The 17,066-nt window shown below is 36.4% G+C and overlaps 1 long non-coding RNA gene across 1 annotated transcript; it reads left to right on the top strand.

Annotated features, from left to right (window-relative positions):
* Positions 1–325: 325 nt before the first annotated feature.
* On the top strand, positions 326–11,587 carry LOC149201502 (uncharacterized). The gene is made up of 4 exons (XR_016253872.1): positions 326–481; positions 923–1,018; positions 10,343–10,503; positions 10,624–11,587. It is a non-coding gene; the product is annotated as an uncharacterized LOC149201502 (long non-coding RNA).
* Positions 11,588–17,066: the final 5,479 nt, after the last annotated feature.

Raw genomic sequence — 17,066 nt, 5'->3', positions numbered from 1 at the left:
CAATTACAGAGTATAAGTAGGGTAAAATGTTTTTAAATATGAAGGTCTTAGAACAAGGTGGCTGGAAGTTCTTGTAACGAGATCCAGTCTTGTTAACTTTGGAAGTAATTTGACTCATAAAATGTATTTATATATTTTACTTCTGAAATCACTATTTAAGTTTGCAAAGTTATGCATATTCTATTTTTAGTGTGCAAAGTCATGCATATTCAATCTGTAAATTTGAATTGATAACTTTTGAATGATGCAACATATTTTTTTAACCATCAAATTATATTAACAGATGATATTAAACTACTTGTTCTCGGATCATCTTGCACGTAGTTTAATCTCTGCTTTGTTATTGAATTTCTCCCTGCCTTTATCTGACAATATCCATTTTTTACTATGTGTGAAGCAGTTGCAAACTAATTTGTAGTTGCTGTTCAACTTTCAGCGTTGAAGGACATTTCTGGACGTTCTCTGTATTGCTTCAACTCCGGTAACAACCTTAATCTCCTTTCCGAGTTTTTGCTTCATTTCTATTTCATCCATGGAGCATGATAGAAAATCCTCTTCCATCAATTGTACATTAGCCACTCAGCAACCATAGAGTCTTACTTGCAAGCAGAAAGTGTTTTTCATATATTTAACATTATGTATATTATAGAAGTAAAAGATCAGTCTTTTATCATATTGTTCAAGTTCCTTTGGAGACAATGCTTAATAGTAAGTGGGTATTATGGTAAACATTTTTATTTGCTGGGGCACCCACATTTGCCTAGGATTTTATAGCATAAGAAAGCCTTTAAATCCCTGCAAAACCTTCCTTGCGAGGATTATATTGTGTGGATTATGTTGGGTTTTCTTCTCGCAAAGACTATTAATTTGCATAGCAATGTGCAGCTTGTTTTGGTTACTCACACAACAATGTTAAATACAGATACTTTGCCTTGGCCTACTTTGTTTTGTCACTGGGCAATCCAACTTTCAGCGTTGACGGACATTTCTGGGCGTTTTCTATATTGCTTCATCTCTGGTAACAACCTTAATCTCCTTTCCGAGCTTTTGCTCCATTTCTATTTCATCCATGGGCCATGATACAAAATCCTCTTCCATCAATTGTACATTAGCCACTGAGCAACTAAAGAGTCTTATAAATTTCATTCAAAATTATTTTCCGGTTGAAATGATTCAGTTATATATATGCTTTCTTGATAATTTAAATTTTATTCCTTTGTGTTTAACTAATGCAAAGTGGTGCCATCGTGGCTGTCTTGTTTTTTAGTGTGTGTTGATATTATATTCCACTTGTCATTTTTTTTGTCATCCACACATTAAGAAAGCGGAAAGCAAATACATGCATGTACATTTACATTTAGAATGCATGTGGTAATTGATTTAGGACTTTGCGTGTGCTCTCTGCTCTATGTTCAAATAGTTTCGCTTCTCTTTCCTTAGTAGCTAGGCTTTTCATTGCAAAAAAAAGAAAGTAAATGATTGTTTATCATCTTAGATTGCATATTTAGGAATTGTATCTGTACATCACGCGATCAACCTTAAAGGCAAACTTCTTAAGAAAGATCAACTGTAAAATACATTTCAATAAACATAAAAACGCTTTGGAACCTAACGCACACCATTTAGAAGTCTAGGCTAGAGACGTGTTCCGACGTCGTAAAACCTGGTAACTATCACTTTCATCGTAGGTTGGGTGATTCCTCCTCTTTGAAATGACAAGTGCCAATACGGACTTGTGCTCCCACGTACCGTCGAGTATATATTGGGAGACCACAGTAGGCTATATCCTTTATCCTTAGGAAGCCGTGTCTGCCGCCCTATCGATCGCAATGCACTGAACACAGCATTCGGGAAGATTGACTGCCGTACCATAAAAAGTATTCTGCAGTTTTGCGATTGGTTTGGTAATCCCCCTGTCTAGATATCCAGAGTAGTCACTTTCGTTCCTTTTCAGACTCCTTCAAAGAAAAGGACCATCTGAGCACTTGTCACTTCAGGCTCATTAAAAATCGAAGGCGACTAGAGTCATCTTTAGCTTTTTCTCGACTCTTAAAAAATGAAAAAGCAAATTGTGTCAAAGTGTCATAAAATTTATTTAAATCGGAATAACCTCACAGGGTAGTCACTTTCATTCCTTTTCAGACTCCTTAAAAGAAAAGGACCATCTGAGCACTTGTCACTTCAGGCTCATTAAAAATCGAAGGCGACTAGAGTCATCTTTAGCTTTTTCTCGACTCTTAAAAATGAAAAAGCAAATTGTGTCAAAGTGTCATAAAATTTATTTAAATCGGAATAACCTCACAGAGTAGTCACTTTCATTCCTTTTCAGACTCCTTAAAAGAAAAGGACCATCTGAGCACTTGTCACTTCAGGCTCATTAAAAATCGAAGGCGACTAGAGTCATCTTTAGCTTTTTCTCGACTCTTAAAAAATGAAAAAGCAACTTGTGTCAAAGTGTCATAAAATTTATTTAAATCGGAATAACCTCACTGTTCCCTCGTTGGTCTTAGGGTAAGAAAATGGAGTCCACCATTCAAGGATTTCCCCATGGAGGAATCCTGCTCCCTTTTCCTCTAGGGGAGATGTTGGTGCACCTCATATGGCTACATTGACCCTTCCAGGCCTTGCAATTGCCCTGCCAATATACTTTTTCCTCGACCTCTGCCATTCAAAACACCTTGATTCTCGATCAATCAACTCAGCAACCAGATGCTACTAGAGTTGCCCAGATCGAAGGCGACTAGAGTCGTCTTTAGCTTTTTCTCGTCTCTTAAAAATTGAAAAAGCAGTTGTGTCAAAGTGTCATACAATTTATTCAAATCGGAATAACAACACTGCTCCCTCGTTGGTCTCAGTTTGACAAAATGGTGTCCGCCAATTAAGGATTTCCCCTACTCCCTTTTCCTCTAGGGGAGATGTTGGTGTACCTCATATGGCTACATTGTCCCTTCCAGGGCTTGCACTTCGCCTGCTGGTATGGCTTTTCTCGACCTCTGTCGTTCAAAGCACCATGATTTTTGGGCAATCAAATCAGCAACCAGATGATACTGGAGTTATCCCCAAACCTTCTATTTCATTTGTTTCTCCCTCTCCTTCCTCTGCGCTTCGTGGAAGTATGCTTACAAAAAATGAACGTATAAAGATGTTGTAATAAATATCTTTCTTCATTATGTTTATAAGCTTAGATGCCCACTCATTTAGAAAAAAACTAAACATGCTTCTTACAACATTTTTGTGTTTTGTTTTGTACCAGAAAATGACATCAAACCTCACTGAAAATGCAATTTCCTCAATGTTATCTGGATCAGCTCATATTCAACCATACCTGCAAATTGCTGAGCTTGAGCCAATACAACCAATGCAAAACTCAACTCCACGATATCGTACTGCAATTTCAGACGGAACACATAAGAAACACATCATGCTTCCAAAAGATTTCAATGATCTCGTAGCAACAGGCTTGCTACAAAAGGGTTCTATTATAAATGTTAAAAGTTGGACTACCTCAGCTATTGGTCCTTCAACGTAAGTTTGTTATAAAATTCTTATTTCAAATTTAACATTCTTTTACTTATAACACAACCACTTCTAACAGTTATTCCTTTGACTCTCATTTGTCGTGTAGGTCTATAAAGCTATTAGACTTTGAAATATCTACTTCATTTGCACCCTTAATTGGCAATCCAACAACTATGAGTTTCCCCATCACATCTGATGAAAACTCTCCATCCTCATCGGATCCACATCCTCCATCAAAAAGGCCCTGCCCTCTTCCAACTACTCCAGCCCCGTCCGTTCAACCGGTTCAAATTCCCATCAAATCGTTAAACCCTTACCACTCAAACTGGTGCATAAAAGGATATGTCCAAAGGAAAACAGCTCTTCGACAATTTCAGAATCAATACGGACCCGGTAAAGTGTTTGGCTTTGACCTGTTCGATACAGAGGGTGGAGAAATCCATATTACATGTTTCAACAATGTCGCAGATTATTTCTTCGACAAAATCCAAAATGGAAATGTCTACATTGTTTCTAAAGGGAATGTGAAAATGGCTAATAAGCAATACAACCACTTGAACAATGACTGGGAAATTTTGTTGAATGCAACATCTACCATAGAACATGTTGCCAGTGAAAAAAAACATAATCCAGCAGTTCAATTCAGTATAAAATCAATTGATGATATCAGAACAACAAACGTCAACTCCATTGTTGATATTTTGGGTGTTGTCACAGACATTTCCAGTGTATGCACTATACGTAGAAGAGATGGCTCTGAAGTCAATAAACAAACAGTACAGCTTCAAGACATGTCAGGGTATAGCATAGATGCAATCTTTTGGGGCGATAATTTTAAAGCCGTTTCACAGGAAATCTCCTCCCTATGTGCTACAGGCAATAACCCCATCGTTGCAATCAAATCTGCACGTGTTGGCGAATTTAATGGGAAAAATATCGGCACTACATCGAGATCCATTGTTCTTGTGGATCCTGACATTGAAGAGGCCCAGACGCTAAAGTCGTGGTTTAAAAAAGAAGGCTCCACTGCTGCTTCAACATCTTTGACAACAAGATCTCCTTTTTGCCCCCAAAAAAATAAAATAACAATTGCTGACATTTACAGTATGGATTCCTTAGAGAAACCAACATTTTTCCAATTAAAGGGCACAATAACAAAAATTATTATGGATAGTTTTTACTACATTTCTTGCCCGTCCATTGTTGGTTGGAAAAAATGCATGAAAAAACTTATTCCACAAAATACAGGGGTGTGGTTCTGTCCAAAGTGCAACGCTGAAGTAAGCGACTGTGATTAGAGATACTTATTGAAAATCGACATACAAGATCACACTGGTGAATTGACTTCAACTGTTGCTTTCGAAGACGCGGGCTCTACAATTCTTGGAAATAATGCCAAAGACTTCTATCTATTATCTTCAGATCCAGAACTAATCAAGGAAATTGTCTCTAGAGCTCTATGGACAGATCATATCTTCACACTTTCGGTGAAGACAGAAACTTTTAAAGAAGTCCCACGATTGAAATGCGTTATCATAAAAGAAGAAAAACTACATTTCACGACAGAATGCAAAAACATCCTTCGAGAAATTCAGAGCATCTCGACATTGTAAATAAATATTGCAGAATGTGTTCCTTGCTTTTTGGCAATTCCTATTGCCCAATTTTAAAAATACAACTTTACAAGATATATTGTTGCATGTCTTCTTATGAAAATTTCTTATATACCATTGAAATAAATATTTGTTCTCCATTGTATCTAGCAATATGTTAGTAGCAAAAATCACATTTTTTTTTTCCTTTTATCAACTTTACACATGAAACTACCTACATGTATGCATCAAAAATACTAATACGTTCTTTCAAAAACATTTCTCAAATAAAAAAAATCACATGGCACTATTCAGAACTTAGATTTTTTTTCCCCTTCTTTCGCTTTCGCTTGCATTTTTTACCCTTCTTTCGCTTTCATACAATAACGTGGTTGTTGTCTCTAAATAACATTCTTGTTTTCCCCTCCCTTGCTTATAGGTACCATAAATTTTGCGAATGGCTTCTTCTTCTAATAATGAACGTGCTCGAAGATACTATGCAACAAATAAAGAACGAATAAATGCACGACGCCGTGAGCTTTACCAAGCAAAAAAAAACATCATAGAATGTCAAAAAAACAAAAAACAAAAGGGTGACCAACCTTCCTCGTCTGAAATGCCCCACCCTGAAAACAATCCTCCCTTGTAATTATCAGGCTCTTTATCTTCTCAGCAAACCTCTCAAACAAATACAGCCATGCCTCATTGCCCTAACTCCTCCTTTGCACATGCTTTCAACAACGTTTATACCGATCAAGCACATCGAGATTTCCATTCAAAGCTTGATAAACTTCCACCTAAATGTCCATGCTCCATTTGTCTTGAATCATATCCTGGAATACATATCCGCAATTCCAACCACATGGATTGCTGCTCTAGATGTGCCTCTGAAACAAAGGGTCATCGCTTCTCATTATCAAACAACATGGACCCTGGCCCTCAACCAGCTGCTCTTACGTCTCTTTCGCAAATAGAAGAAATGCTCATTGCTAGGGTTAACCCTATATTGCAGGTAACACATGCACGTGGTGGCCAGTATAAATACAGTGGCCACACAATTTGTTTTCCTCAAGACATAACAAAAATCGCAAACATGTTGCCACGACGTGTTGAGCACTTGGACATCCTAATTGTCACGCGTCATGGTAATGACCATAAGGCTTATGATTTCATTGTCAGTAGACATCGCGTTCTCGCTGCATTGGAATACAAATTGGCTAATGACCCATACTATAAGAATGTTCGTATTGATTCCAATGCACTGGCATCCTTACCAGCAATCCCCACCGATGTCTCCTCCTCGCTTCACCATTCCAATACTACAGAAACCACTGTTCGCCTTCCACTTGAACCACCCCATGAGCTCACCGAAGATTTCGCAGACCCATCTGCTGCCCAAACATCATCGTTCGTACCCATCATACCCAATACAAATACAGAAATTCAAGAAATCCGCCATTATTTGCATGCTTGCAACCACCAATCTGATACTACAATTGAGTGGCCAACAATTGGTTTATCGCCAGTCAATGAATACAACACAGAAGGTCTACTCTCTATGGCTTTCCCCGCCCTTTTCCCAACAGGCGCTGCAATGCCAAATCAGCCAAGAATGAAAGCAGTGCAGTTACATGAATATGCACTTCATCTCATACGTTACTGCGATAACAGATTTGGAAGCCACCCACGCTTTCGTTATTACATATATAATCTCATGATGCGGCATCGCAGTCAAGCAACAGCGTCGATTTTTGTGAAAAAAAACATCACAGATAACTTTCCAATATCTATTCGAGAACTGAACATTCGATTAGAACAGTTTCCAGATGAGCAATTGGCGGAGCAAGTCATGCGCTTCGGTAGCTCTTTACGTGGAACAAGGTCATTTTGGCACAAAGCTAAAAATGAGCTAATGGACATGATATCTCAACTCGGTTGCCCGACATTCTTCTTCACATTAAGTGCAGCTGATACAAAATGGCCTGATCTTCATGCAGTCATGCCCGGATGCCTTCCTACTGATATTGGAAAACAACAAAAGTGGAGAAATGATAACATTATCTCTAACCCACATTTAACATCGCTATATATGCACCATAGATTCACAGCATTTCGTGAGATTATCTTGGAGAAACACCTGAATACAAAAGATTACTGGTACAGGTACGCATTCTACCGCATTTTTTTTTTCCTCCAAGAACTCTAAACATCATTCCTCACCTATTGCAAAATTATCTTACAAAAACGCATTCTTGTTAGGTATGAATGGCAACATAGGGGATCTGCGCACATCCATGGTTTCCTTTGGATAGAAAATGCACCTGATATGGGGAATCTCAACTGGGAAGACACAGAAGCAGTCGATATTGCAAGGCAGTTCTTCGACAAATATATTTCCGCTTGGAACCCTCGTGCTCCTTCGAGTTCAAACCAACCAAATGCTTGGACAAATCCCGAAGACCCTTGCCTGTTGTCCACACCGCAAATCTTCAGAACCAATCCTTTCAGTGACTATGAACAACTCGTCAATTGTGTTGAACGTCACACAAAATGCTCAGAAAGCACGTGCCTAAGAAAAAATGGATCCTCACTCCAATGTCGTTATAAAGCACCGTGGGAATTGCATCCAAAATCGGCCTTATTCATTGATTCCAATGGCCAAAAAACATACACCCCTGCTCGGAACGACGATCGACTCAATAGCCATAACCCTACCATCCTATCTATTTGGCGTGCAAATGTTGACTGCCAACCAGTTCTCTCCATACACGCTGTACAAAAATATATCGCCAAATATGCATCCAAAGCTGAAAAAAAATCTGAAAGCTTCCACGACATGCTACGTAGAATTGTCCTTGCTTCACCCATTTCTGACCCAGCAACATCCGCATTCCGAAAATTTCTTGCTGAAACCCTTGTTGATCGTGACATTGGAGCCCAGGAAACCTGCCATATGCTGCAAAAATTACCGTTAACATTATCTAGTCGGCCATTCATTTCTTTAAATGTAAACCAAAAAATTCTTATGCGCCTTCCACAAACGGACGCCCCCTCCACTACATCCCCGCACTTCATAGATACATATATCCAACGCCCTTCTACCCTAGAGTCCACATCACTAATAGAGTCGGCAAGATCCTGGTCATATGATCCTCGTCGCAAAACAAACAAATGGAAACAAAGGCCTACAAAGGCAATTGTTCGGGTCATACCACGCTACTCCTCCATACCATCCACAACAGAACCTTGCTACGCTGACTTTTGCAGGGTTGAGCTTATGCTATACAAACCTTTTCGCCGTATCGTACAAGATATAGGAGATTCTGCTGCAGATTTCATCACAAATTGGCAAACATTTCGCCCATTCTACAATCCTTGGCATCAACACCGCACACCATCTGATATTGAATCTGTCGCAAATGATACCTCAACTATGAATGAAGCCAATCCAGCAGACGCCATGGAAATAAATGAATGGGAATTACTTTCCCAATTACACCCTACAAATGAGCTTCTCATAAATGACCTTGACATGCTTGGTCTTCGTGGCTTTGATGACACCCATAACTGGAATCATACCACTATCCCATTGGATCTACAAAATAATGCAATACAATTCATTGAGAATAGCCGCTCCATCCACCGCATTCTTCAAACACATCGACATACCCTGCCGACCCTTACTACATTATCTCCAATGCAAAGAAAAGCTCTGAATATTATTTTTAATCATTTTTCTAGGAAGGATTATTTACCCGCTCTCAGAATGATAATACAAGGCACTGCTGGTACGGTAAAATCCCTCCTTATTAATTGCATCAAAGATATGCTCATAGGCCTTGCAAGCCTGGAACCTTCACCGATCATGCTCCTCGCCCCTACAGGGGTTGCTGCCTTCAACATACAAGCATCGACAATCCATTCTGCTTTGCACCTTCCTATAAAGGATCTTATGCCGTTAGAAGGTGGTGCTCTTGCAAAATTCCAGGAAGAACTCAAGCATATAAGATACATACTGATCGATGAAATGAGCTTCATTGGGCCAAAGCTTCTCAGCCATATTGATGCACGTCTTCGCGAGGCATTTCCCCACCAAAGAAACACTCCTTTTGGTGGTTGTTCCATAATATTAGTTGGTGATCTCGGTCAGCTACCACCCGTCAAAGACATACCTCTGTATGCAGGGACGAGCCACGGAAGCGCATTGTGGGGCACCTTCGACACAGTCATCACATTGGACACAATATTTCGTCAACAAGGCGACGACATCGCACAGGTTACTTTCAGGAACATTCTACAGAACATTAGAGATGCAAATCCAACAATCGATGACTACAACATACTCATGTCGCGCACAGATTCCTTTTTATCAGAAGAAGAAATACGTTCATTCCATGATTCCATGCATTTATTTCCAACAAATGCTCAAACAACGGTCCATAATAAGCAAATGATGAAATCTCTTAACACTCCTATCGCACGATCCATTGTTGAAGATGACACCACATATTCCAGCCTTTCCTCTGAAGATGAGCAACTTGAGCGAATTGTATTGCTATGCAATGGCGAAAAAGTTATGTTGACTTCCAACCTTTGGGTTTCAGCCGGTCTTGTTAATGGTTCCCTTGGAAAAATTGTAACCATCTTTTACAAAGAATCAACTGCACCACCACAAATTCCAACATTTGTTGTTGTAGATTTCCCCAAGTACATTGGGCCTCCTTGGGATGAAAGAAACCCCACTCACTTGCCTATTCCAGCAGTAAAAAGAAATGGTCGTGCACAAATTCCACTGAAGATGGCTTGGGCTTTAACCATACATAAATCTCAAGGTATGACCCTTCCAAAAGCAACAATTGACATTGGAAAAACAGAACGTCAAGGTCTCACATTCACAACTATTTCAAGAGTGCCTTCTCTGCAAGATCTCCGGATTAACCCCGCATTCAGTTTCGATCGTTACGGTAAAATGAAGGACAACAAAAACATTGCTCGCAGAAAACACGCGGAGGAAATTCTCCGTTCAATGCCGCCTCCAGATAATCTGCTCCAACCCGTACTTTGACATCGCCAAAAGGTTTCCTCCATTTATTTACCTCATTCTCTTTATTAACATACTTTTCATATCTTTTAACAACAACAAACTTTAATCATTATTAGTAAATAAGCAAATATTAGGATGTCTTTATATTGTCTATACATCTCATTCTTACCTTTTCTTTCTTTTGCAGCAGGCCACATGGGCTCAGAAATAATATACCTACACAACTACATGTAGATTGGCAAGCAAAAAAACTGCATCTCCAGCTGTGCATTGACCTCCAATTGTGTTCAATATGCCGTTATTCACCATGCATCTTCCACTAACAATATATGGATCCCCATAGCAAAGGTAACTTCATTACCATTCATTCCAGATTCATTTGAACACAACTCACCTGCAGAGTATTACTAATACATTTCTGCAACTGGTTTACATATTACTAATTCTAACAAAATATAAATTTTGCAGGCCCATTGCTGCATCTTCAAGGCCTTCGCTGCCTCCGCCATGTTTTCATACAACTTCAAATATGGAATGACAAGCACAATGTTCTTTAGACTATTATATTCCTTCTCGAACCTCTTTTGTTACAATTCACTGTTTGTATTTTGCATTTCAAACTTGAAAAAATATGTTTCAAGATCGGATACCGTTTTCATTGTTTGTTTCCTCACAACTATTTGTGTTTTCCATTCCAGTCTTTAAAAAGGATGTTACATCACACTTTGTATTTTCCATTTCAAACTTTAAAAAGGATGTTACAATACAATATTTGTATTTTCCATTTCACACTTAAAAAAGGATGTTTCAACATCAAATACCATTTTGATAGTTCATGTCCTCCCAACTATTTGTGTTTCCCGTTTCAAACTTAAAAAAGGGATGTTTCGACATCAATGCCATTTTGATAGTTTATTTCCTCACAACCATTTCATTGTCAATGGGTTTTAACATATTTTGTTTACAAAATCAATTGACTTTAATGATTATAATACATGTTTTCAAAATATCTTCATATTAATTTAATTTTCAATTTCAGTAATGGTTTCTTAAATAGCCCTTTCCAAATCAATATGGTTGCTCGGTTGTTGTTCGCATATTAATTTAATTTCCCATTTGAATAATGATTTCTTAAATACCCCTTTCCAAATCAATATGGTTGCCCGTTTGTTGTTCACATGGACTCATTCATTTATCTTCACCTTTAACTCCACAGTTTTTCCAACAACAAACAAAGGTCTCTAAACAGGTTCAATGCATATTTATGGCTGCTTGCATTCTATTTCAACGGTTTCCGGCATCGCTCCCCCAAATAAAAGCTCGCATTCATCGACCCTTGCTTCCAAAAAAACCCACAAAAACCTATTCACATTTCAATATTCTTCCACACACTATGCCTTACGGCGTTTCCTTTGCAACACTGGGTGCAAATGCTAGTTAATATTCCCTCATGTATTTAAAGTTTAAACTACAAACTTACCAACAACAAGTATAATGTATTTTATGGCAATGAATAAGAATAACAAGTAGAGCGCATTCTATGGCAATGAATAAGAACATGGATGCAATGGCTATGAGGTTGTATTCCCCTCATAAAATATATGAATAAGTATGGTTGAATGAGACCAATATGCTTATTTAAGTGAGGTGTTCACCAATAGTGAAAATGGCATGAAAATATTTGAGAATATATATGTGTTTTTATAAAGTAGTTAATGATTTCGTTAATTTTATCATTTACATTTAATAAAATGAATTAGTTTTTTTTGGAAATCATGGGGACTATTATACATAATTTCACTATAAAGCGACGAGTTAATGTGAAGATTTGGTTTCATAAATTAACAATAAATTCCTAAAACACGTACTATGCACCGACAAATTTATGACATTACTCTACATTAGTTTCTTTCTAAACTAGGTTTCTTAAATTTAAAACAAATGGTTAATATATATGGATGTAATATCATTTTCAATATATAATTCGGTAAAAGTGATATTACATTTGATGTAATTTTCAAATTAATGCATTTTATTGTATTTTTACTTAGTTAAATCTCAAATTCTTTTATAATTTGATTGATTATTAAATCAACAAAATGGTGAATTAATAAATTATTGATTCTAAATTAATTAATGAAATTTCAGTAAGATATCAATAAGAAAAATTGACATTTTTATTAAAATAAAACAACTAGAAATACAAGATAAGTATACTATAACATAATTATTTAAAAATATTTTATAATAATCCTAATTAAAAATAATAATAATTAGAATATAAACCAATTATAATAATAAAAAATTATCATAATTAGAATTAAACCCTTGCTAATATTAATTATAATAATTAGTGTTAGAAATGTATCATAATTAAATGGGAAATTATCATAATGTTCAAACCATCCATTTGAATTAATTTGAATTTGTTGATTATTCTATTTTGCCAAAGTTAAACTATTGATTTGATATTATTTAATGTACATTATCAGTATAGATTCATTACAATTCTCATATATCAATGTTGAGAGGGAACCAATTCTTTTGAGAAATAAATCTATTTCATATCACAAAACCAAATTAAAAAAGGCTTGTATTTTCAGATGCATTTTTTTATTATATGTTTCATAGGTTTGAAGTTAACATGGACCTCTACTGTTTTTTCCTACATAGTCATTATGGAAGGAATTACAAATTTCTTTCATTTTGAGTAACATCAAGATGTGAGTGTATACCATGTACCAACTTCAAGCTAAGAAACACACCAATAGGTGTTTGTATACCATGCATTAACTCCATGTTGATCATGAAATATAATTTTTCGGAGATACAATTTTCATTGTTTAACTTGCATTTTTTTTGTATAAATGGATTCAAAACCTTGATGATACCTCTCTGAGACAATCAGATTGTAAATAATACAAAACTTAAACTTGCAATTCAAACAAATCCTTATTCAATTTCCTAAAAAATAATCCAAATAGCTGTATATTCGTTAACATGGATAATTAAATATTTTATTTATGGTTATATTGAAATGATTTTAGAAGATAGAGTAATAACACATTTTTCTCACACAATTTTTTGTTTTTGTTATTATTATTTTTCTAAATCACAAGTCAACTCTATATTAAGCACAAAAGAAATTATACATTTCCTCCACATTAGATCGTAATATTAGGTTGTAACTAAGTGAGCACAGTAAGAATCAAATTATTGATGTTTTATATTATTCTTAATTTTAAAAATATCAATTAGATGTTAGTAGATATCAATTATGTGCATTTATTGACTAAAGCACCACCTAGGGTGACTAATATCAAGTACCCAATCAACAATCTCTTGAGGAAAGTGTAACTAAGTTTGGTATTCATAAATGTAATTTATATCTTTGCATTTATATGAGATAATAAATATTATTTTTGTTATTTATATCAAGGAGTTTCTTTCTCATTGAAATAGGTCTAGCACATGCCAAAGTGCTATAGTAAATTCAAAGAGTCAAAAGAAATATTGAAGACCTTTAAGAGCATGTTACACCATGTGTATTTATGTATTAGAGTCAAAGATATCCCTCCAAGAAAATTCACAAGTCCTCTCCATGCAAAGACATCACCAAAGAAGCTAATCTGAACAAGAAAAGCCAAGTCGACCTAAAGTCTCCAAGTCGGCCTCAAGTCTGCTTAAAGGAGGGACACCCATCTATATATAGAGGTTGTCTGGTCCTCTAACAACAATACACAATCACCTCTGAAATAAGCGAGAAGGAATATGAGTTAAGGGTGAAGGGAAAGCGCAGAAAAGAAGCCTCCAGTGCACCAAAGAAAGAGGAAGAAACACCGAGCCTTAGAAATCTATTCTAAGGGTGAACTACAGTCACACATGCAAGAAAAGGAGGGCTATATGCGGTCATTACAGAAACACTATCACAATCACATATATCTCATTTTTTGAGCTAGAAACTTAGGCCTATAAGGCCTCCCACTAAAGTGAGGAAGAGACTCTCTCAAGAAAGGAAGGAAGGAGACAAATACAATAGGTAACCCATCACACGTGCGAAGAAATTAGGGCTACAATTATATCATATCAAGTCCACAACTACACATTAAGAAGGACCTTGGTTGGACAAGAGAAGGACCTTGTTGAGGATCAAATATAATTATCTCTTATAGAACTAGCATAACAAGGACTATCATCAGTTTCCAGGAGGAGGACGAAGTGTCAGAAGAAGGAGGATGAAGTGTCAAGAAACAAAGTGCTGGAAGAAGGAAGGACGTGACTTGTGCTTGGAGGATATTCTTTCCATGGGTGTAGGGTTTGCCATTGATCAATAAAAGCTTCAATAAGAGAAATTTAAAAAATTGTTTTCCTCTCTAAAGAGACGTTTTGCCCTGGCAAAGAGCTAATATCTTGTTTTCTTGTTTCTTGTGTTTGGTAGAAGTTTGATGAAGTAAACATAGATAGAATAATAATAAGAGTAGAAGATCAAGCTAACAAGAAAATTGTAAAAGTTCTTCAAAATTTTTTTATCAATTTTAGAAGAATCCTAATATCTCTAATTGTGTTATATTCTTCAACATGGAATCAGAGCAAAGGTCACACATCAAGGAAAGGGCATCTCAAGAACACTCATAAGGTGACACATCAAGGAAGGACATCTCAAGAACATATACAAGATTTAAGCTTCAAGCCAAGAAGTCTAAAATACATCAAGGAAAAGAAGGTCTACCATCTACTATCCATCAAGGATGACTACTAAGAAAGAAGAGTTTACCTTCATCTAAAGCCACCTACAAGAATATCCATCCAAAGAAGGGTCTACACAAAATTACATAATCTACAAAAAAAGGCACTACAAGTCAAGCCTCACTCTCCAAGCATATATCATCATCAAAAAAGTCTATTTTAAGGAAGAAATTTGAAGATCATCAAGATCAACGAGGGCAATCCATCAAGTCTTCAAGAAGAAAGAAAGACTATAGCATCACAAAATCTATCAAGTAGGTATACATGTCCCCTCCTGAACATACATCGATGTCTTTTTGCAAGGAAAGAAAAAAATTGGTAGGGATTACTAACTTCCTTGCATGGAAGAAGAGGATTGATTTACTTCTCAAGGAAAATGAACTTCTAGACCTCATCAAAGGGAATACCACTATCCCTGCTAAGGAACAAACTCAATCCTTAGCCAAGTAAAATAAGGATGAGATAAGTGCTCACAGGATTTTAATAGAATCTGTCAAGGACTCTCTCATTCCTTATGTCTCCAAATTGGAAACATCAAAAGAAATGTATGATAAACTAATACAACTATTCTTGGTAAGCACAACTAAAGAAGTGACATCTCTACGTAATGATTTGTAGATGAAGATATCAAATGAAGTAATATCTTCCTACTTCATGAACATCTTTGAGATGAGAGTTCAACTTCAAGAACTAGGATAAGTCATATTATACAAAGAAATGACGAATGTAGTACTCAATGCCCTACCTAAGGATTGGGGCAACTTCACATAAAGCATATATGCCAAGAAGGAAGCGACTCCACTAAGTGAACTATGGTCTCTATGAAAAATTGAGGAGGCTAGACTCAAAGCCAAGGATGATGTGGGATACAAAGAATAAGAATTTTCTACCATGGCCAAGAGAAAAGGAAAATTTGGAAAATTTGGTCCACAAAGGACAAGCAACAGAGATATGTCCAAAGTCCAATGCTTCGGCTGTCAAGAATACAGACACTACAAAAGGGATTGTCCCAAACTTAAGAAGGTAAAAAACAACAAGAGAGAAAGGGAAGAATATCACATAACTCAAGAAGTGAAGGAAGAAGACAAGAAGCAGAAGAAAGAAGATCCTCTAGATCTCTACTATGACTACGTCAACTTCTTTACATATGTCTTCTTTCAATGTTTTGAGTAGTATAGGAGCATATACAAATAGGATGGAATGCATGGTGAAAATATATATTCTCGAATATAGGAGCATGATGTAGATATAGCTCAAGATATTCACTTATAGGGAATATATCTATTAAAGGACCTCATCCATGATGAAAGAAAATGATCATGATTAAAAAATCTTAGAAAACATCCATCATCAAAAGGAAGAAACATTTGCAGGATGATGGTCTTCAAGATCCTCTCACTGAATCTTCAAAAGGAATTTCATAAATAAGATCAAATGTCTCAATGGGAGTTCCATTAATTGGGATTCAAGAAAGGATGACATTTAGGCAAGAAAACACTACACCAATCAATAAGGACCAACAAACAAGAACCCAAGATGATCAAAAGAGGAGTCAAGATGAGGTATGTATGAGTCAAAGTTTAGTCATGTCATCATATGTATTATTTGAATCATAAGAATAGTTCTAAAACATGATCAAGTATAAAAGGATCTCTTTCACCAGTGACATGCTTGAAAGCATGTACTACAATCTAATGAAGGTCAACTTGAAGAAGTGCCCTCATAAGGGGCATGAGGTGGTTGACTAAACATACATGAAGAAACAAATGAAGAAACAGATCAAACATGTGAAGAGCACCATGGCCACAAAGAATCAATATTTAAGAAGATCCATTAAAGACATCTCCCGAAAGGAGGCATGATAACTCTGACAAAGGAAGAAAAAGATAAAAGGACCCTTGACACCCATGAAGGTCTTGGAGATATTAAGATGTAGATAATTGATTCAAGTCTACAAAGATGTCATGATGGAAATCCATCCAGCAAAGCACCATTTGGTGTTGAAGCAATATTAGGATGAAGTCATGAAGGGCTACTAGATTAAATTATGAAAACAAGCAAATAAAATGAAGCATCCATATAGTAAATATTTTAAAGTATATAAAAGGAGTAACCAGATGACGAAATATCTTGACATGTATCAAGAAGACCACTTTCCATGAAGG

Source organism: Pinus tabuliformis, chromosome 2_1 (assembly GCF_031772625.1).
Source record: "Pinus tabuliformis cultivar Carrire ecotype Pingquan chromosome 2_1, CPIR1, whole genome shotgun sequence".
In the NCBI taxonomy this organism is placed as follows: Eukaryota; Viridiplantae; Streptophyta; class Pinopsida; order Pinales; family Pinaceae; genus Pinus; species Pinus tabuliformis.
This window is presented reverse-complemented; position numbering and strand designations above follow the sequence as displayed.